Source organism: Kogia breviceps, chromosome 12 (assembly GCF_026419965.1).
Source record: "Kogia breviceps isolate mKogBre1 chromosome 12, mKogBre1 haplotype 1, whole genome shotgun sequence".
Classification (NCBI taxonomy): Eukaryota; Metazoa; Chordata; class Mammalia; order Artiodactyla; family Physeteridae; genus Kogia; species Kogia breviceps.
In genome coordinates, this window is record NC_081321.1 from 73,770,043 (window position 1) to 73,791,484 (window position 21,442).

At 37.8% G+C, this 21,442-nt stretch overlaps 1 long non-coding RNA gene across 1 annotated transcript in view; it reads left to right on the forward strand.

The window, feature by feature from the left end:
- Positions 1-21,442, forward strand: part of LOC136792214 (uncharacterized) — a 138,826-nt gene that overhangs the window by 51,352 nt on the left and 66,032 nt on the right. The window contains exon 3 of the long non-coding RNA XR_010835681.1: positions 11,732-11,808. This is a non-coding gene — a long non-coding RNA (uncharacterized lncRNA). The remainder of the gene's footprint in view (positions 1-11,731; positions 11,809-21,442) is intronic.

A 21,442-nucleotide genomic window follows, 5' to 3' on the forward strand; every position in this document is an offset into this window, starting at 1 on the left:
AAAATATTCACATTCTTTAGCACATTGGATTACTCTATGAACCTCTTGTAATCTGGCCTCTCCTCACCTTTCCAGCTTCATGCTCTCTCCTCTTTCCTTCCCCATTTAACATGTATTCTTGAACTTTTGAGGTGCTCTCTTCAAAGGTAGCCATGGCCTCCAAAACTTGTCTCCATTGTTTTGTCTCTACCTACAACAGCATTTCCTCCTTTTTCACATTATCAGTATGAAAAATCAAACACAACATAGTCCTTGCCAGTGGTGATCTAGCAGCAATACACTCATAGTAGAGAGAATATTATCAATTCCCTCATTCAAAGAGGTCCTCCCTGGGCACTCATCTTCTAACTATACAGATGTTTCCTTACTGTTTCTGATCTGCACAATGAGCACAGGACATAGCATTTTTTTTCTTTCTTTAGAAACAAACTTCTGCATCCCGAAATTTGAAACGGAACTACAGAACATTATCATTTAACTGACATCAGACATTTTTCTCTTCTCATTAATCTTGAACTCTGAAGGATTTACTGAAGTCTCATATCCCTTGATCTGACACTTTAAGAGTTAGGAACAGCCACAAAGACTACAGCTGGGAGATAAGATGTAGATTAAAAGAACCATTAACTCACAATGGCATTAGAAAATTGTAAGTGTTGAATTCAATTTGGACGTGGTTCAAAGCACCCAGTAAAGTGGGCCGTAAAGGCTGTAAATAGCTTTTAGTGCCCTGGAACTCAACTTTTTCCCTTGGAGCAGCAACAGAGGAATCACATTGCTAAAAATTAGGTAATGTGTTAGCCACTCTCTCCTTCTTCATGAACCACATTTCTGCTGCTTTATTCATAAAGGCCATATGTCTAGCAGTTAGGAGTGCATCCTTGGAACTATATTGATAAATTTGAATTCCTGTATCTTCACCTCAGTGTAAGATCTCAGGCAGATCTTGAGCACGGGCTCAAGGCGCGCGGGCTTTAGTAGTTGTGGCATGCAGGCTCAGTAGTTGTGGCGCACGGGCTTAGTTGCTCCGTGGCATGTGGGATCTTCCTGGGCCACGGCTCGAACCCATGTCCCCTGTATTGGCGGGTGGATTCTGAATCATTGCGCCACCAAGGAAGTCCTGCAAAATGTGAATTTAATTGGGGTTGTGAATGATTTTTTCTTATGCTGATCTCAGCTTTTATTAGTACATGCATACCTTGTTCTATTGCACTCCGCTTTATTGCACTTTGCAGATATTGCGTTTTTTTACAAATTGGTTTGTGGCAACCTGCCTCGAGCAAGTCTATCAGTGCCATTTTTCCAACAGCATTTGCCCACTTCATGTCTCTGTATTGCATTTTGGTTATTCTTGCAATATTTCAGATTTTTTCATTATTATGATATTTGTTATGGTGATCTGTGATCAGTGATCTTTGATGTTATTATTGTAATTGTTTTGGGGCACCACGAACTGTGCCCATATACAACGGCAAACTTAATCAATAAATGTGTGTTTCAAGTGCTCCACCAACCAGGCCGTTTCCCATCTCTCTCCCTCTCTTCAGGCATTCCTAATCCCTGAGACAAACCAACAGTGAAATTAGGCCAATTAATAACCCTACAATGGCTTTGAAGTGTTCAAGTGAAAAGAAGAGTTGCACATCTCTCACTTTAAATCAAAAGTTAGAAATGATTAAACTTAGTAAGGATGGTATGTCAAAAGCAAGCTCAGACAGGCTGAAAGCTAGGCCTCTTGTACCCAAGAGTTAGCCAAGTTGTAAATGCAAAGAAAAAGTTCTTGAAGGAAATTAAAAGTGCTACTCCAGTGAACACATGAATGATAAAAAAGCAAAACAGCCTTATTACTGATATGGAGAAAGTTTTAGTGGTCTGGATAGAAGAGCGAACCAGCCACAACATTCCCTTAAGCCAAAGCCTAATCCAGAGCAACGCACTAACTCTCTTCAGTTCTATGGAGGCTGAGAGATGTAACAGGCTGAAGAGGAAAAGTTTGAAGCTAGCAGAGGTTGCTTCAGGAGGTTTAAGGAAAGAAGCCATCTCCATAACATCAAAATGCAAGGTGAAGCAGCAAGTGCTGATGTAGCAGCTGCAGCAAGTTATCCAGAAAATCTAGCTAAGATCATTAATGAAGGTGGCTACACTAAACAGCAGATTTTCAATGTAGACAAAATAACATTCTGTTGATAGAAGATACCATCTAGGACTTTCATAGCTAGACAGGAGAAGTCAATGACTGGCTTCAAAGCTTTAAAGTAAAGACTGACTCTCTTGTTAGGGGCTATTACAGCTGGTGACTTTAGGTTGAAGCCAATGTTCATTTACCATTCCAAAAATCCTAAGGTCCTTAAGAATTATGCTAAATCTACTTTACCTGTATTCTATAAATGGAACACTTGGATGACAACATAGCTGTTTACAACATGGTTGACTGAATATTTTAAGCTCACTGTTGAGATCTACTACTCAGAAAATAAAGATTCCTTTCAAAATATTACTGCTCATTGACCATGCAGTTCATAACCCAAGAGCTCTCACGGAGATGCATAATGAGATTAACATTGTTTTCATGGCTGCTAACACAACATTCATTCTGCAGCTCATAGATCAAGGAGTAATTTTGACTTTCAAGTCTTATTATTTAAGAAATACATTTCATAAGGCTGTGGTTTCCATAGATAATGATTCCTCCAATCGATCTGGGCAAAGTAAGTTGGAAACCTTCTTAAAAGGATTCACTATCTTTTCACCTATCCTATTCTGTTCACCTATTACCAACCTATTATAGATGCCATTAAGAACATTTGTGATTCACAGGAAAAGGCCAAATATCAACATTAACAGGAGTTTAGAAGAAGTTGATTCCAATCCTCATGGGTGACTTTGAGGGATTCAAGACTTCAGTGGAGGAAGGAACTGCAGATGTGGACATAGCAAGAGAACTAGAATTAGAAGGGAAGCCTGAAGATGTGACTGAATTGCTGCAACCTCACAATAAAACTTTAACAGATGAGGAGTTGTTTCTTATGAATGAACAAAGAAAATGGTTTCTTGAGATGGAATCTGCTCCTGGTGAATATGATGTGAAGATTGTTGAAATGACAGCACAGAATTTAGAACATTGCTTAAACTTAGTTGATAAAGCAGCAGCAGGGTTTGAGAGGATAGACTCCAATTTTGAAAGATGATTTACTGTGGGTAAAATGTTATCAAACAGCATTACATACTATAGGAAATAGTGCTTGTAAGGAAGTCTCATTCAATTCTGCAAACATCATTTGTTATCGTATTTTAAGAAGTTGCCACAGCTACCCTAACCTTCAACAACCTCCGCCCTGATGATCAGCAGCCATCAACACTGAGGCAAGACCCTCCACCAGCAAAAAGATTATGACTCACTGAAGGCTCAGGTGATTGTTAGCATTTTTCAGCACTAAAGTATTTTTAAATTAAAGTATGTACATTTTTTTAGACATAATGCTATTGCATACTTAAGAGACTAGAGTATAGTTTAAAAGTAACTTTTATAGGTACTGGGAAACCAAAAAAGTCATGTCACTTGCTTTACTGTGATGTTTGCTTTATTGCAATGGTATGGAACTGAACCTGCAATATCTCTGAGGTATGCTTGTGTAAAACAGGGAAGGATTAGGTAGAATTCCAAGTAGAATGTAGAACAAGGTAGGAGCACAAGAATAAAAGTGTAAGTGGAGTGTAGGGTAACGTAAACTTAGCATGTTACAAACTGAACTCTACTTTCCCCTAAATTCTTCCTTCTTGCTAGGGAAAGACATCATCATTCATCTACTCACCTAAGATGCAAACCTGGGAATCATCCTAGACACTTTCATTGAATATCTACATCCATTCAGACACCTAACGATGATTCTACTCTGAAACTGCCTGGAAATCAGTCCTTTTGTCTCTTTGCTCACAGCTACTGCCCTAGGTCAGGCCCACATCAACTCTTGTCTACATATACTTTTTTTCTCTGCCACCAACACTCCTCAACTCTTACCCAGTCTCCCAAATGTTGGCAGCTGAGACTTTCCAAATGGAACAGTTTCTATTATGTCACTTTCTTGAGGTCCTAAGTCACTCCCTGGGCTAGTAGGAAAATGAACAACTCTTCAGCTAAAGGCCTCACCTGGTATGCCTCGGCCTTCCCCCTCCAGTTATTAAATCTATAACAAGCCATGATGATGTCATGCCTCACCACTCCCTCTGATTAGAATGTAGTCCCCATCCTTTCCATGGCTTCATTCACCACTCACTCTTGATCAACAGTTTGTCTGACTATTTCCCCCTTAAAAACATTGGACATTTCCCCCTTAAAACTTTGAAGGCACTGCTCCAGAGTCTTCTCCCTTTTAGAGATACAGTTGAGAAGTCTAATGCCATTTTGATTTCTGATTCTTTGTATATGACTTGATTTTTTTCCCTCCTCTCTCTCTGAAAGCTTTTAAGGTCTTTGTCCCTAGTGATCCAAAATATCACAGTGATATATCCTTGTGTGGGTCTTTTTCATTCATTTTGCTGGAGATAAATGGTGGATGTTTTCAATCAAGACACTCATTTCTTTTAGATATGAGGAATTTTCTTTTATGATTTCTCTGCTAATTTCTTCCCCTCCATTTTCTTTCTTTTTTTTTTTTAACATCTGTTTTGGAGTATAATTGCTTTACAGTGGTGTGTTACTATCTGCTGTATAACAAAGTGAATCAGCTATACATATACATACACACTCATATCTCCTCCCTCTTGTGTCTCCCTCCCACCCTCCCTTATCCCACCACTCTAGGTGGACACAAAGCACCAAGCTGATCTCCCTGTGCTATGCAGCTGCTTACACTAGCGATCTATTTTACATTTGGTAGTATATGTAAGTCCATGCCACTCTCTCACTTAGTCCCAGCTTACCCTTTCCCCTCCCCATGTCTTCAAGTCCATTCTCTATGTGTGTCTTTTCACCTGTTCTGCCCCTAGGTTCTACAGAACCATTTTTTTTTAAGATTCCATATATATGTTAGCATACAGTATTTGTTTTTCTCTTTCTGACTTACTTCACTCTATATGACAGTCTCTAGGGCCATCCACCTCGCTACAAATAACTCATTTTTGTTTCTTTTTACGGCTGAGTAATATTCCATTGTATATAGGTGCCACAGCTTCTTTATCCATTCATCTGTCAATGAACACTTAGGTTGCTTCCATGTCCTGGGTATTGTAAATAGAGCTGCAGTGAACACTGTGCTACATGACTCTTTTTGAATTATGGTTTTCTCAGGGTATATGCCCAGTAGTGAAATTGCTGGGTCGTATGGTAGTTCTATTTTTAGTTTTTTAAGGAACCTCCATACTGTTCTCCATAGTGGCTGTATCAAGTTATATTCCCACCAACAGTGCAAGAGGGTTCCCTTTTCTCCATACCCTCTCCAGCATTTATTGTTTGTAGATTTTTTGATGATGACCATTCTGACCTGTGTGAGTGGATACCTCACTGTAGTTTTGATTTGCATTTCTCTAATGATTAGTGATGTTGAGCATCCTTTCATGTGTTTGTTGGCAATCTGTATATCTTCTTTGGAGAAATGTCTATTTAGGTCTTCTGCCCATTTTTGGATTGGGCTGTCTGATTTTTTGATATTGAGCTGCATGAGCTGCTTGTATATTTTGGAGATTAATCCTTTGTCAGTTGCTTCATTTGCAAATATTTTCTCCCATTCTGAGGGTTGTCTTTTCATCTTATTTATGGTTTGCTTTGCTGTGCAAAAGCTTTTAAGTTTCATTTGTTTATTTTTGTTTTTATTTCCATTTCTCTAGGAGGTGGGTCAAAAAGGATCTTGCTGTGATTTATGTCATGGAGTGTTCTGCCTATGTTTTCCTCGGAGAGTTTTATAGTGTCTGGCCTTACATTTAGGTCATTAATCCATTTTGAGTTTATTTTGTGTATGGCGTTAGGAAGTGTTCTAATTTCATTATTTTACATGTAGCTGTCCAGTTTTCCCAGCACCACTTATTGAAGAGGCTGCCTTTTCTCCACTGTATATTCTTGCCTCCTTTATCAAAGATAAGGTGACCATATGTGCATGGGTTTATCAATGGGCTTTCTATCCTGTTCCATTGATCTATATTTCTATTTTTGTGCCAGTAGCATACTGCCTTGATTATTGTAGCTTTGTAGCATGGTCTGAAGTCAGAGAGCCTGATTCCTCCAGCTCCATTTTTCTTTCTCAAGATTGCTTTGGCTATTCGGGGTATTTTGTGTTTCCATACAAATTGTGAAACTTTTTGTTCTAGTTCTGTGAAAAATGACATTGGTAGTTTGATAGGGGTTGCATTGAATCTGTAGATTGCTTTGGGTAGTAAGGTCATTTTCACAATGTTGATTCTTCCAATCCAAGAACATGGTATATCTCTCCATCTGTTTGTATCATCTTTAATTTCTTTCATCAGTGTCTTATAGTTTTCTGCATATGGGTCTTTTGTCTCCTTAGGTAGGTTTATTCCTAGGTATTTATTCTTTTTGTTGCAATGGTAAATGGGAGTGTATCCTTACTTTCTCTTTCATATTTTTCATCATTAGTGAATAGGAACGCAACAGATTTCTGTGCATTAATTTTGTATCCTGCTACTTCACCAAATTCATTGATTAGCTCTAGTAGTTTTCTGGTAGCATCTTCAGGATTCTCTATGTATAGTATCATGTCATCGGCAAACAGTGACAGTTATACTTCATCTTTTCCAATTTGTATTCCTTTTATTTCTTTTTATTCTCTGATTGCTGTGGCTAAAACTTCCAAAACTATGTTGAATAATAGTGGTGAGAGTGGACAACCTTGTCTTGTTCCTGATCTTAGTGGAAATGGTTTCAGTTTTTCATCATTGAGAACAATGTTGGCTGTGGGTTTGTCATATATGACCTTTATTGTTGAGGTAAGTTCCCTCTATGCCTGTTTTCTGGAGGGTTTTTTTTTTATCATAGATGGGTGTTGAATATTGTCAAAAGCTTTTTCTGCATCTACTGAGACGATCATATAGTTTTTCTCCTTCAGTTTGTTAATATGGTTTATCACATTGATTGATTTGTGTATATTGAAGAAACCTTGCATTCCTGGGAGAAACCCCATTTGATCATGGGGTATGATCCTTTCAATGTGCTGTTGGATTCTGTTTGCTAGTATTTTGTTGAGGATTTTTGCATCTACGTTCATCAGTGATATTGGCCTGTAGTTTTCTTTTTGTGTGGTGTCTGTCTGGTTTTGGTATCAGGGTGATGGTGGCCTCAGAGAATGAGTTTGGGAGTGTTCCTCCCTCTGCTATCTGTTGGAAGAGTTTGAGAAGAATAGGTGTTAGCTCTTCTCTAAATGTTTGAAAGAATTCGCCTGTGAAGCCATCTGGTCCAGGGCTTTTGTTTGTTGGAAGATTTTTAATCACAGTGTCAATTTCAGTGCTTGTGATTGATCTGTTTATATTTTCTATTTCTTCCTGGGTCAGTCTTGGAAGGTTGTGCTTTTCTAAGAATTTGTCCATTTCTTCCAGGTTGTCCATTTTATTGGCATAGAGTTGCTTGTAGTAATCTCTCATGATCCTTTGTATTTCTGCCGTGTCAGTTGTTACCTCTCCTTATTCATTTCTAATTCTGTTGATTTGAGTCTTCTCCCTTTTTTTCTTGATGAGTCAGGATAATGGTTTATCAATTTTGTTTATCTTGTTAAAGAACCAGCTTTTGGTTTTATTGATCTTTGCTACTGTTTCCTTCATTTCTTTTTCATTTATTTCTGATTTGATCTTTATGATTTCTTTCCTTCTGCTAACTTTGGCTTTATTTTTTGTTGTTCTTCTTCTTTCTCTAATTGTTTTAGGTATAAGGTTAGGTTGTTTATTTGAGATATTTCTTGTTTCTTGAGGTAGGATTGTATTGCTATAAACTTCCCTCTTAGAACTGCTTTTGCTGCATCCCATAGGTTTTGGGTCGTTGTGTTTTCATTGTCATTTGTTTCTAGGTATTTTTTGATTTCCTCTTTGATTTCTTCAGTGATCTCTTGGTTATTTAGTGGTGTATTGTTTAGCCTCCATGTGTTTGTATTTTTTACACATTTTTTCCTGTAATTGATATCTAGTCTCATAGCATTGTGGTCAGAAAAGATACTTGATATGATTTCAATTTTCTTAAATTTACCAAGGCTTGAATTGTGACCAAAGATATGATCTATCCTGGAGAACGTTCCATGAGCACTTGAGAAGAAAGTGTAAACTGCTTGTTTTGGATGGAATGTCCTACAAATATCAATTAAGTCCATCTTGCTTAATGTATTTTTTAAAGCTTGTGTTTCCTTATTTATTTTCATTTTGGATGATATGTCCATTGGTGAAAGTGGGGTGGTTAAAGTCCCCTACTATGATTGTGTTACTGTTGATTTCCCCTTTTATGGCTGTTAGCATTTGCCTTATGTATTGAGGTGCTCCTATGTTAGGTGCATAAATATTTAAAATTGTAATATCTTCTTGGATTGATCCCTTGATCATTATGTAGTGTCCTTCTTTGTCTCTTGTAATAGTCTTTATTTTAAAGTCTATTTTGTCTGATATGAGAATTGCTACTCCAGCTTTCTTTTGATTTCTACGTGCATGGAATATCTTTTTCTATCCCCTGACTTTCAGTCTGTGTGTGTCCCTAGGTCTGAAGTGGGTCTCTTGTAGACAGCATATGTATGGGTCTTATTTTTGTATCTATTCAGCTAGTCTATGTCTTTTGGTTGGAGCATTTAATCCATTTATATTTAAGGTAGTTATCGATATGTATGTTCTTATTACCATTTTCTTAATTGCTTTGGGTTTGTTATTGCAAGTCTTTTCTTTCTCTTATGTTTCTTGCCTAGAGAAGTTCCTTTACCATTTGTTGTAGAGCTGGTTTGGTGGTGCTGAATTCTCTTAGATTTTGCTTATCTATAAAGGTTTTAAGTTCTCCATTGAATCTGAATGAGATCCTTGCTGGGTAGAGTAATCTTGGCTGTAGGTTTTTCCCTTTCATCACTTTAAATATGTCCTGCCACTCCCTTCTGGCTTGCAGAGTTTCTGCTGAAAGATCAGCTGTTAACCTTATGGGGATTCCCTTGTATGTTATTTGTTGTTTTTCCCTTGCTGCTTTTAATATGTTTTCTGTGTATTTAATTTTTGATAGTTTGCTTAATATGTGCCTTGGCACTTTTCTCCTTGGATTTATCCTGTATGTGACTCTCTGTGCTTCCTGGACTTGATTAACTATTTCCTTTCCCATATTAGGGAAGTTTTCAAGTATAATCTCTTCAAATATTTTTTCAGTCCCTTTCTTTTTCTCTTCTTTTTCTGGGACCCCTATAATTCGAATGTTGGTGCATTTAATGTTGTCCCAGATATCTCTAAGACTGTCCTGAATTCTTTTCATTCTTTTTTCTTTATGCAGTAGTTATTTCCACTATTTTATCTTCCAGGTCACTTATCCATTCTTCTGCCTCAGTTATTCTGCTATTGATTCCTTCTAGAGAATTTTAAATTTCATTTACTGTGTTGTTCATCATTGTTTGTTTGCTCTTTAGTTCTTCTAGGTCCTTGTTAAACCTTTCTTGTATTTTCTCCATTCTATTTCCAAGATTTTGGATCATGTTTACTATCCTTACTCTGAATTCTTTTTGAAGTAGACTGCCTATTTCCTTTTCATTTGTTTGGTCTAGTAGGTTTTTACCTTGCTCCTTCATCTGCTGTGTGTTTCTCTGTCTTCTCATTTTGCTTAACTTACTGTGTTTGGGCTCTCCTCTTCTCAGGCTGCAGGTTCATAGTTCCTGTTGTTTTTGGTGTCTGCTGCCAGTGGGTAAGGTTGGTTCAGTGAGTTGTGTAGGCTTCCTGGTGGAGGGGACTGGTGCCTGTGTTCTTGTGGATGAGGCTAGATCTTGGCTTTTGCATGGGCAGGACCACGTGTGGTGGTGTGTTTTGGGGTGTCTGTGAACTTATTATGATTTTAGGCAGCCTATCTGCTAATGGGTGGGGTTGTGTTCCTGTCTTGCTTGTTGTTTGGCCTAGGGTGTCCAGCACGGTAGCTTGCTGGTTGTTGAGTGGAGCTGGGTCTTCGTGTTGAGATGGAGATCTCTGGGAGAGGTTTCGCCATTTGATATTATGTGGGGCTGGGAGGTCTGTGGTGGACCAATGTCTTGAACTCGGCTCTCCCACCTCAGAGGCTCAGGCCTGACACCTGGCCAGAGCACCAAGACCCTGTCAGCCATGCAGCTCAGAAGAAAATGTAGGAAAATAAATAAATAAATAAATAGATAAAGAAAGAAAGAAAGATAGATAGATAGAAAGAAAGGAAGGAAAGAAGAAAAATAAGGTTATTAACAGAAAAAAATTATTAAACATAAAAAAGTAATATTAAAAAAAGAAAGAGAGAAAGAAAGAAGAGCACAACCAAACCAAAAAACAAAGCCACCAATGATAACAAGTGCTAAAAACTATACTAAAAAAACCCCCAAACCAAAAAATGGACAATTAGAACCCTAGGACAAATGGCACAAGCAAAGCTATACAGACAAAATCACACAAAGAAGCATACACATACACACTCACAAAAAGAGAAAAAGGAAGAAAAAATTATCTAAAAAAATAAAAAAAGGAAGAGAGCAACCAAATCAATAAACAAATCTACCAATGACAATAAACTCTAAATACTAAATCAAGATAAACATAAAACCAGAAACAAATTAGATGCAGAAAGGAAACCCAAGTCTACAGCTGCTCCCAAAGTCCACCGCCTCAATTTTGGGATGATTCATTGTCTATTCAGGTATTCCACAGATGCATGGTAAGAGCTGATTTTGGAGATTGAATCTGCTCCTCCAGAGGCTGCTAGGAGAGATTTCCCTTTCTCTTCTTTGCTTGCACAGATCCTGGGATTCAGCTTTGGATTTGGCCCTGCCTCTGCGTGTAGGTCGCCTGAGGGCATCTTTTGGGAAGTCTGAGGTCTTCTGCCAGCATTCAGCAGGTGTTTCATAGGAGTTGTTCTACATGTAGATGTAGTTTTGATGTATTTGTGGGGAGGAAGGTGATCTCTACTTCTTACTCCTCCGCCATCTTGAAGGTGCCACCCGGTGCCCCCTCTATTTTCTGCAGTCATGTTTTCTTGAACTCCTACTCTTTGGATGTCAGATTCCCTGGACTGCTATCCTAATCTTGTCCTTATTTTCCTATTTCCCTGCTCTTTGGTATTTATTTTTCAGATTTGCTCAAAGTATCTTCCAAACCTCTATTGACTTTAAAATATTTTTAAATTATATTTTTAATTTCCAAGAGTGGTTTATAATTCTCTTCATGCTTCGTTAAAAAAAAATCCATCTGCTTTCAATTTATGAGTGGAATATCTCTCTGAGAATATTAAGGCTAGTTGTATTTGTTATTATTTATTTTAGTTTTTCCTCATGTTCACTGCATTATCTCTGTTTCCTCCAGGTCCTTTTTTTTTTTTTTTTCTGTTTGTCTATTTTGGTTTCTATGTTCCAGGTTAGAGGTTTTGAGCCTTGAATGTATAGTCCTATCTTAGAGTGAGGTAGTATAAAGAGCTGATTAGAGGCTCTGTGACTATGTGTTTGTTGGTGTGTGTGTTTTGGGGGAGGGTTGTGTTTGTTAAATGGGGAGCTTTGCTGCAGGATGATTGGACCTGTCCAATATCAGTGTCCTTAGGTTTTTTTTTTTCTCTTTGCAGAGAGGAATACTCCAGTCTTATATTCTGGAGACAAAATATGATACCCTGACAGTACAATCCTGGCTGCCAGCAAACTGGTAGGTGATAAAAGGAAGGGGGTTAGAGAATCTCATCTTTCCTAATATGAAATTTCCTTGGATTCCCTTGGGTTCTGTATGATGCGTCATCCTCACTCTCAGCTTACTGATTCCTGAGTGGTAATTGATACCTCCTTTCCTGAGCTTTTCTGGGGTTTGACCTACTCATTACTATTTTCCTGCAAAAGCACTTCTACTTACACTTTCCTTTGATGTGCAGTGTCAGCTAACTCATATCTATTTTCACTCCATTTTCCAAAATTTTGCTGATAAGCCTTAACTACTGTCTTTACTTCCTTCTCTTTGTCCTTGTTTTTTTGTTTTTAACTGAAAAAAAAATTACTGTCATTCTAGATGTGTTTGGGTGGTGATGGTGATAAGTACATGTATTCAACTTGCAATGTTCCATCAACCGTTTATTGGCCTCTGTTGTAGGCCATGGTCAAGTCTGATGTATGCCTGATGATGCAGTTAGAATGTACATAATTGTGGTCCATCAAGAATTTATTGTATGATAAATGGGTAGACTCATGGGAGATGTTACAGTCCCTTCTGCATCCTAAAAGTTTGAACATCTAAGAAACTGGGGTTTTGGCTCCTCTGGCCCTGCAATTTCTTCTTACCAAGCACAGTGAACTTTAGAACTTCTTAAGAAATAAACGATGCATTTGAAGCAGCCTCTACTAGTCTGTCCCCTTGATTTTGTGCATATCATTGCACTGCTAGCTGGAAGTTTTGGTAGCTGACCCAAGGGAAGGCAACCTTAAACTTTTTGGTAGCTGACCCAAGGGAAGGCAACCTTAAACTAAGTCTCCATTATCTTCATAATTAGCTTTACGTCTCTGACCTAACTTAACCTCCAGTTCCTAGGAAAATAATTGGCTGCTATATTTTTTTGTTCCCTTTCTGTCTTGGTATGTTCTCTTCCAAAACTTCTAATATTTGTCAGATTTATTACTTTTCATGTATTGTCTCTGTCCACCAGAGTGTAATCTCCTTGAGGCCAGGACTAATTCACATTCAATGTTGTTCCCAGCGACATTCTTGGCACATAAAGATGTTCGGTATTTATTTGTTAAATGAATGAATATGGAGATTAATGACACATCAGATGAAACACATAAAAATTAGCTCATTTGTTCTGGTCATCTGCAAAGACTTACAGAAAAATCAATATTTATGGTTCTTATTAGGAAAGCAAGTAATCCTCAAAGATTAAACAGCCTTTTTTGATTCCTTACATTAAGAATTAAAGTCTCCATTTCCATTTTTTGGCAGCATATTGTTTCTATATTTGTGTTAAAATTTATTTTATTCTGTTTGGTGTTACAGTTGGCTAGTCATCTGCTTTTATAAGATTATAAGCTACTTGAGGGCAGAGGTCATACCAATGGTCTCTGCCTTCTCATAGCACAAAGAACAATGAACAGATACAATGAGCTTAATTCATGTTTGCAGCATTCCATTGAAATGCCTTGAATGTGTCACGCATGCAAAGGTGGTATATGTGTTGATGAGACTGTGAGGCTATCAGTGAAGAAGGGAAGAAAATTAGCAGAGATTTGCTGCTTACTCTGAACCACTTTTCTATGGGAAATTGATCAACTGAAGTTTTAACTTACAGAGCAGACTCTTATACTATATATTCCACTCTATTCCTTACCTTATCTTCCACAAAGAACCTTCTTGATGGCTCCAAATTACAAAGGTTTGACACATAAGTCACTGATATATCAATATGCCCTATAAAAATTAATAGATGGTCCCCACCAAAGCAGTCAATAATTTGAATGATTTTATGATTATTATCCTATTACATATTCTCAGATTTACACAGAATTAATTCTATTTATTTTAGGACAATACCAGGGGAAAATCCCACTCTTCTTCCCACTTTCTTCTTAAAAGAAAGGAATACATGTGTGAAGCTATTTGTGCTGATTCCTTGAAAATGCTGAATGCCAAGGAAAATGTATTGACTCTAGAGTGAAGTGATGATCATCTGCAATGCTCAGTCCATGAGTCCAAAAAGTCAGCCAAGTGGGTGGCATGATTCAACATTCAAGTATATTGTAGCCCACTCCATGTGGCATAAATACAGAGTCTAGTGCATGGACAGTTGTTTCTGGAACAATGTTATTAAGTTTCTTCAAACATTGAGAAAGTGTATTTATTTTAATCACTGAAATCATAACAGGATTGTGTGTAGGTGCTTAAAATAATACAAATGCTACCTATATGATACAAGTCACTGAGCAGTGAAAATGGTTTACCAAACTGCAAATAGCCAGGGTGAAAAAAATATATTTCATGTTGAAAATCTGGGTCATTTTATACCAAGGAACAATTTAATGGTGACAGTAAAAAAATTAAATTTTAAATATAAGGTCTAAGGTTTAATCGGATTTCTGAAAATAGTTTATAGCGCTATCTTTAAAGTGTGAGTGTGTGTGTGCATGTGGGTGTGTATAAATATAAATATTGGATCAGGGTATAAGCTGCTCTGAAAAAGCATGAAATAGGAACAAATATTAGTAGTCTGAGGATAATTCATAAATTGAATACTTAAATTTAAAGGCTCCTGAAAGTTGTAATTACTAAAGATTTAGGACAATCCAGGTCAAGACTCTGTGGGGAAGTAAGTAAGCCCCTGGGCTAGGAGTAGAGCAAGTGAAAGCACCAGAGTGCCATGGTCCCAAGGCCATGAAGGTCATTCAGGTGCTAGATTAAGCATGTGTGCTCTCACCTGTGAAACTTTTCCTACTTTCTCGAGGCTGTGTTCCCTCCTGTACCTAACCATGGCTTGTTAAATGGTGCACACTGCCTGGATCCTCCCCTAACTTCTTGTATATGCTCTCCTCAGTTGTGTTTTCGATGTCTGCTTAGTTACCTGACCCAAATCATGATTGCTTGCTTTATTTGGTGGCTTTACTTTGGATTATACTTTAAGCCCATGAAATCTTTAGTGATGACTCAAGAGGACAGGTTAATTCCTTCCCTGGGTGGTCCAAAGATTGCAGAATTTTTTATTTTGTCATTGAGGATAAAAGGGGTAATTTGAATAAATATGGAATAAGGACCGAGTTATATTCTCTGGGGAAAATTTAGCCAGATAAAATGCAACACTTCTTTTTGAGTTACTTAAATTCTCAGTTATATGGAATTTGATTTCTTCTAGGGCTCTGATTGTTGAGCTGTGAAAATGGATGGAAATAAGGTTGTTTTATAACTTTCAATTTCCTAACAGTGAAAAACAACAGAATATTCTGCCTTCATATTCCTGACACTTGCCAGAATTGGCCTCCTTTCTTGCTTTCCATGATACTTCATGTTCTTAATCTCCCTTTCCCACTCTTCCCTGTCTCTTTCAGGATCCTACTGCCTTCCAAATCTGGTCATTACCCATGGTTCCATTTCCTGTTCTTTCTCTCTGGTTTGTTACCCTTGCTCTCCTTAACTACTCTTTTAGCTTCTACCATCACCCCACTAGTGATGGCTCAAATTTATATTTCCAACTCCTCCATAACTCCAGGCACTTATTTCCACTGCCTGGTGAATATCCTTATGTCTAGATCCATCTGTATTTAAAATTCAGCATTTCTTTACAAACTCAACATTGTCTCGCTAAAATAGTCACTATCTTTCCAAGTCATCTTTGACCACACTCTCTCCTTTAGCCCTTCTATCTAAGTAGTTTCTACTAATTTTCATCTCTATAGTAATTCATGTATATCTTCTAATTTTTAAAATCATCATTGTCCTCATTTACTATTTGGTTACTAGCAGTCCAGTTCATATAGGGCACACATGATAAATGCTTGCTCCTTTACCATTATTTATCACCTTCATTGCCTATTACCTGGATTATTCTAGTAGAATTCTAACTGACCTTCCTGCTACCATTCTTTTGCTCCTCTAATTTACACTATATATAGCTGCCAGATTATTCTTCTTCTTCTTTTTATTTTGTTTTTGTTTTTAGCCTTGCTGCGCGGCTTGTGGCACCTTAGTTCCCTGGCCAGGTACTAAACCCAGGTCCTTGGCAGTGAGAGCGCAAAGTTCTAACCACTGGACCACCAGGGAATTCCCCAGATTACTCTTCTTAATGCACAGGTCTGACCAATTGCTATTACCCAATTATACCAAAGCAGGCAAGGCTTTAACCAAATGTGATCCTACCTTTCAGCTAAAATTCCAGAGTACTTTTAAAATACATTTTTAAAGGCAATTTAAAATTTTTTCCTTCAATTATTTTTGATATAAATGATGATAAATAGATGAGTGGACCATATCTTACAATTAGAGCCAAACTCCTAGTGCCCACAGATTGCAAAACCAGTTAACTCCCCTTCTAGAATTAAACCTTAACAAGGCTTCTTTCTTTCTGGGCATACCATAGATAACATTTATACTGGGTAAGAATGCAAGTTGTTAATTACTGAATGGACTTAAGCATTTTAACAGTCTAGGTAATCAATTTTTATTCAGATGGTATTACTTTGCTAGAGTTACTAGCAACAAAAACAACAGTAACGTGATTAAATCAAACAAAATACATCATTGAGTTTTTGGTAGAAAAACTTGTTTTGCTAATAGCTTTTTCTTTTTTCTCTTACAGAAGTAATGCTTATTGTAAAAGTTCTAATAATATAGAAGTGTGGAAAGTAAAATGTGAAAGTTTCCTTTCTTCAACATCACAGCCCGCAGTTAATAACTGGACTTATATCTGTTAACATTTTTTTTCTATGTACATAAAAACATTTGAAATAAGCATTTATATTATTTCTGTAACAGAACTAAGAACACCCTAGTAAACATACTGCCTGTGCTCCACCCAGATCCCTTTGGAGCCTGTTTACCAGTTCTGGCCATCCTCTTGCCCTGTGTGTTTGCTGGAGGCTGCCCTTGGGCTACTGGAGGGGCTTTGTGGCACACAGGGATGGAAGTGCTTGGAGTTGATGACCCACTAGATCAGGGTGTAGCCAAGGACTGACTGGTGAATGAATACTTTACCTCCAGAGCTCCTTCTGGGATCAGACTGAGGTTGAGACTTTGCCTAAAATAATACCCTATTTACCCATTCCAGGACTTGCTTGCTCTACTCCCTGTAAGTTTCTTCTGGAGCCCTGCCTTAATATGTCATTTGCGTGTAAATCCTTGTCTCAGGCACTGCTGTTGAGAACCCAGCCAAAGACAATCAGATACATCAAACCAATCTTTCTCCTTTGTCAATCATGAGTACTAAGCCCTTTTTCTTTCAGTAATCTTTCCTAGGCTCTCTGCTAAATGTCTTCATGTAGTTTATGTACTCACTTTCAGATGGGAGAAAAATGCTACTGACCTAGCACCGCTTTCCTTTGTTTTTAGAAAAGCGGTGATAAAATTGCAAATCTGCATCAGCATTCTCTCACACACATTAACTAAATACTGAGCCAGGAACAGGGGTAAAGTAAACAGAGAACTGAACAAAACTGACCTATGTGGGGGAGAATTTGTGACTCTGTCTCCATGTGCTTCTCTAACCAAACGATCTTAAGCCTTATGTGGGGCAATGAAATTTCATGCTCAGAAATGAGGTTAAAGACTTCTTAAGACCCTTAACATTTAAAAAAGATTTTAAGTTATGATAATTAAGACAACATCAAACCTAATGTATAGTCTTGTAACTGTTTCGTTCTCTGACTTTTACTAGAGAAACAACTAAACAAACAAAACCACTTCTTCTCAAGGTTCTTCAACTGCTTGCAATCCAGAAGGAGGCAAGTTTATAAAATAAGGCAGCTAAAAAAACAACACATGGTGGCCTATAATCAGATTCACATGGTCCACGTTGTAGACATTTAGAGAAGCACATAACTGTTCTGTAGAGAAGTTATCAGGAAAAGCTTTACTAAAAAGTTGACATTGGAATTGAGTCTTGAAAGTTGTAACACTTAGGTAATGAAAGGTCACGCATTCCAAGTAGAAGTTCACGGTAAGTGCTAAGCTTAGAATGAGCATACTTGGTGTGCTTTGAGGAGAGAAGGAAGCATTAAGGGGAACTATGACCAAAGCAGAAGGTATAGACTCAGGAATCATGTTCAAATGGGGTTTTATATAGTTGGATAGGCAAGGTGAGGTCAGATAATGGAAAATCTCAAATGCTGGGCTGAGGAGTTTCGATTTGATTAGAAAGGCCACAATGACGGAGTACAGATTTTTAAGCAAGTAAATGGCATGATATTAGAGGTTTTATAAAGATTAACTTAGCTTTCATATATCAGAGAGTTTATTGTAGGGTTTAGTATATCAGAAAGTTTATTACTAAAAATTTGTTGGAGACTGCAATTTTGTATGAAGATAAAGGCCTAGATTTGAAGAAATGACAAGGTAGGGATAAACGCTAGAGACCATAAAAGAAAAAGATGCCAGAACTTGGTAACTGACTATTAGGGGTGGGGTATAGAAAAGATTAGAAGATGAGTTTAAGGTTCAAGCTTTTGAGTACTTTAGGAAAACGTGTGTGTGTGTGTGTGGCGGGGCAGGGTGGGGGAGAATGGAGCTGCACATAAAGAAAGCTTATTCAGGTGGGAGTGTGCCTTAATTTGATTTTTAGACACTTGGGGTTAAAGCAGAATGTTCTGGCAGAAGTGTCCTGTTGGCATTTTATCCTGGAAATAAATATGAAACTAAAGCTTGACTGAAAAATTAGTGTTGGAGATATAAAATTTGTGTTCATTAGGGTAAAGATGAGAATTTAAGCTTTGGATAGAACTGGATACATTCCTAACAATGGGAATACATAGAGAAAATAGCTGAAGATGGAAAACTGAGGCCTATTAACCACCCACTTAAGTTCTGCTTAGAGATATCATTACATCTGAATGGTCATTGGAGGTTATATGCTAATTTAGCAAAAGACATAGCCCATTTTGTTAGTTAAACACTACATGAAGCCAGTAAATACAACCTCCTTCTCCACAGTTCCCTCGTTCTGCTTTGGCTCTTTAGAATTCCCTCATTCCTCCTTTGGGGAATATGGACTAGGGAAGGCAGAGGGGAGAAGGGTAGGGGACATCTGTATTTACTCCTTCTCCCACGTTATTGTCATACTCTGTTCTCTACACTATTGGATCTAGAATGAATTCTCATTGTAGTCTTATATTAAGAACTGAGCTCCGGGCTTCCCTGGTGGCGCAGTGGTTGAGAATCCGCCTGCCGATGCAGGAGACACGGGTTCGTGCCCTGGTCCGGGAAGATCCCACATGCCGCGGAGCAACTAAGCCCGTGAGCCATGGCCGCTGGGCCTGTGCGTCCAGAGCCTGTGCTCCGCAACGGGAGAGGCCACAACAGTGAGAGGCCCGCATACCGCAAAAAAAAAAAAAAAAAAAAAAAAGAACTGAGCTCCCTCTATATTGGGTTAATACATGACTTCAGTGCACATACTCGCCAACTTTTGTTTTTTGCTTTTGATTTGATGACCGAAGATAGTGCCCCTGCTTCTCTGCTTCACAGGGACCTAGTAAGGATTAAGGAGAAAAACTCGGGAGCGCCCAGGGGATGCATATCTATGGATATTTCACAGTATACTCAGTTTATTGTCTTTAGTTCCAGTAAAAATAGCCTATTGGGGATAAGTTCAAAGTCTATAGAATCTGGTGTTACTACAACGTGACTCAATGTTTCAAAGGAATATGCTTTTGAAAACCTCTCTAGAACTCAGATGTTTTATGAATATGGTAATGATAATAAAGCTAATAATTATAAATAATAATTCTGTGTTAAAAATGTATCTCCAGGACTTCCCTGGTGGCGTAGTGGTTAAGAATCCGCCTGCCAATTCAGGGAACACAGGTTCGATCCCTGGTGCAGGAAGATCCCACATGCTGCAGAGCAACTAAGACGTGCACCACAACCACTGAGCCTGCGCTCTAGAGCCCGCAAGTTACAATTACTGAAGCCCGCACACCTAGAGCCTGTGCTGCGCAGCAAGAGAAGCCACCACAGTGAGAAGCTCATGCATTGCAACGAAGAGTAGGCCCCGCTCGCCTCAACTAGTGAAAGCCCACGTGCAGCAATGAAGATCCGACACAGCCAAAAATAAATAAATAAATTAATTTTAAAAAAAGTATCTCCCTGATGATACAATTGTTCCCACGTTATTCCCCTGAATTTTAATTAGAACATGCCACTTCTTTAAATTGGAGAGAGGCAATAGTGTGATAAGACAACATGTATCTAAACTGTCTTCATTTCACACTTTTTTGGTCACAACCACTATGTCATTGACTTTCTTCTGTTCTTAGTCCAAACCAGATTGATTTTCAAGGGAGAAATTTCCCATGTACCTCTTGGACCCAAAGAGAAACTGACAACTGATCAGACTCCTGTTGGCAACTTCCATTGTAATTTCAACACAACCCTCTGAGAAAGGTTTTACCATATGTGAGAATACAGTGACCCACAGGGAAATTTCAAAAAATTAGACCACTCTGATATAACAAGCCTTTTCAATCCTGTAATCAGTGGCTATTTAAAAAGAACAAGTGCACAATTTAGACTGTCACTCAAGGACTAAAATACCAAGAAGGTGATTTTAGATCTGTAATGTTTCCCCATAAATTATATAATAATAATTTTTAAAAATCTGATGCAGAATATATTTTTTACTTCTCTAGAGCAAGAATACAGTGAATCAAGAATTACAGTTGTTAATAAGGTACAGATAAAAACACCATATAGAGTAACATTTGTGCTTTGGCTTTTTTATTCAAATATTCTCTATTGACAAAAGTATTTTTCATTATGAAGGAGGCACTATGGGAAAGTAGAAAGAACCTGAGCTTACAAGTTAGTCCTGGACTCAAATTCCCACTTGGTCACTTTCTGGTTTTGTGGCCTTAAATGAAATATTTAATCTTATTTTCATTCTTGTTATTTCTTAATCTATAAAATGAGGAATAATAATGACTACTTAACAAGACTTATTCCAACTAACTAAATGTGCTTGGCACATAGTAGGTGCTTAGTAAAAAAGAAAGTATTCCTTTGGTTGGATATATGAAAGTTCATACAATATTGTTGTGTGATTTCTTCTCTTAATAACTCCTCATTTTAGAAGGTCAACTAGTAAAAGCAACCAAGGATAAAAGAGCTAGGTAGAAAGTCAGTGTTTGTTTTATTTGAATAGCTGTAACATCACACAGCAAATACACTTTTAGTGATTTTTGGTGAGCTGATCTTTAAAAAAATATAATGGAAAAATATGAACTGCCAAAAAGTCTCACCATATTATGGCTATTTAGTTTCCAAGCTGGGTTCTGAGTTATCTAAGTTATAATAAGAAACATTCTGACATTCAGGATTTTTGTAAGAGCCACACAAATCTCTGGTCAATTTATAGGTAGATACCTGCCCACACTGAGCATACTCAACAGAAAGTTTTCTTCCTCCATAGCCCCTTGCCCCTCCTTTGCATCCTCTCAAATTAACTACAGTTTATGTTCAGGAAAGAACATTCCTCTTTGCAACCCTTCCTCTCTGTTATTACTTAGATCATATACAGCAAGACATCCAGATGCTCTGTTACTAGTTAAGTAACTGAACTTTACCTCTTTGGGCCTAAATTGCCTCATTGGTATTAGGTCAGTGACTC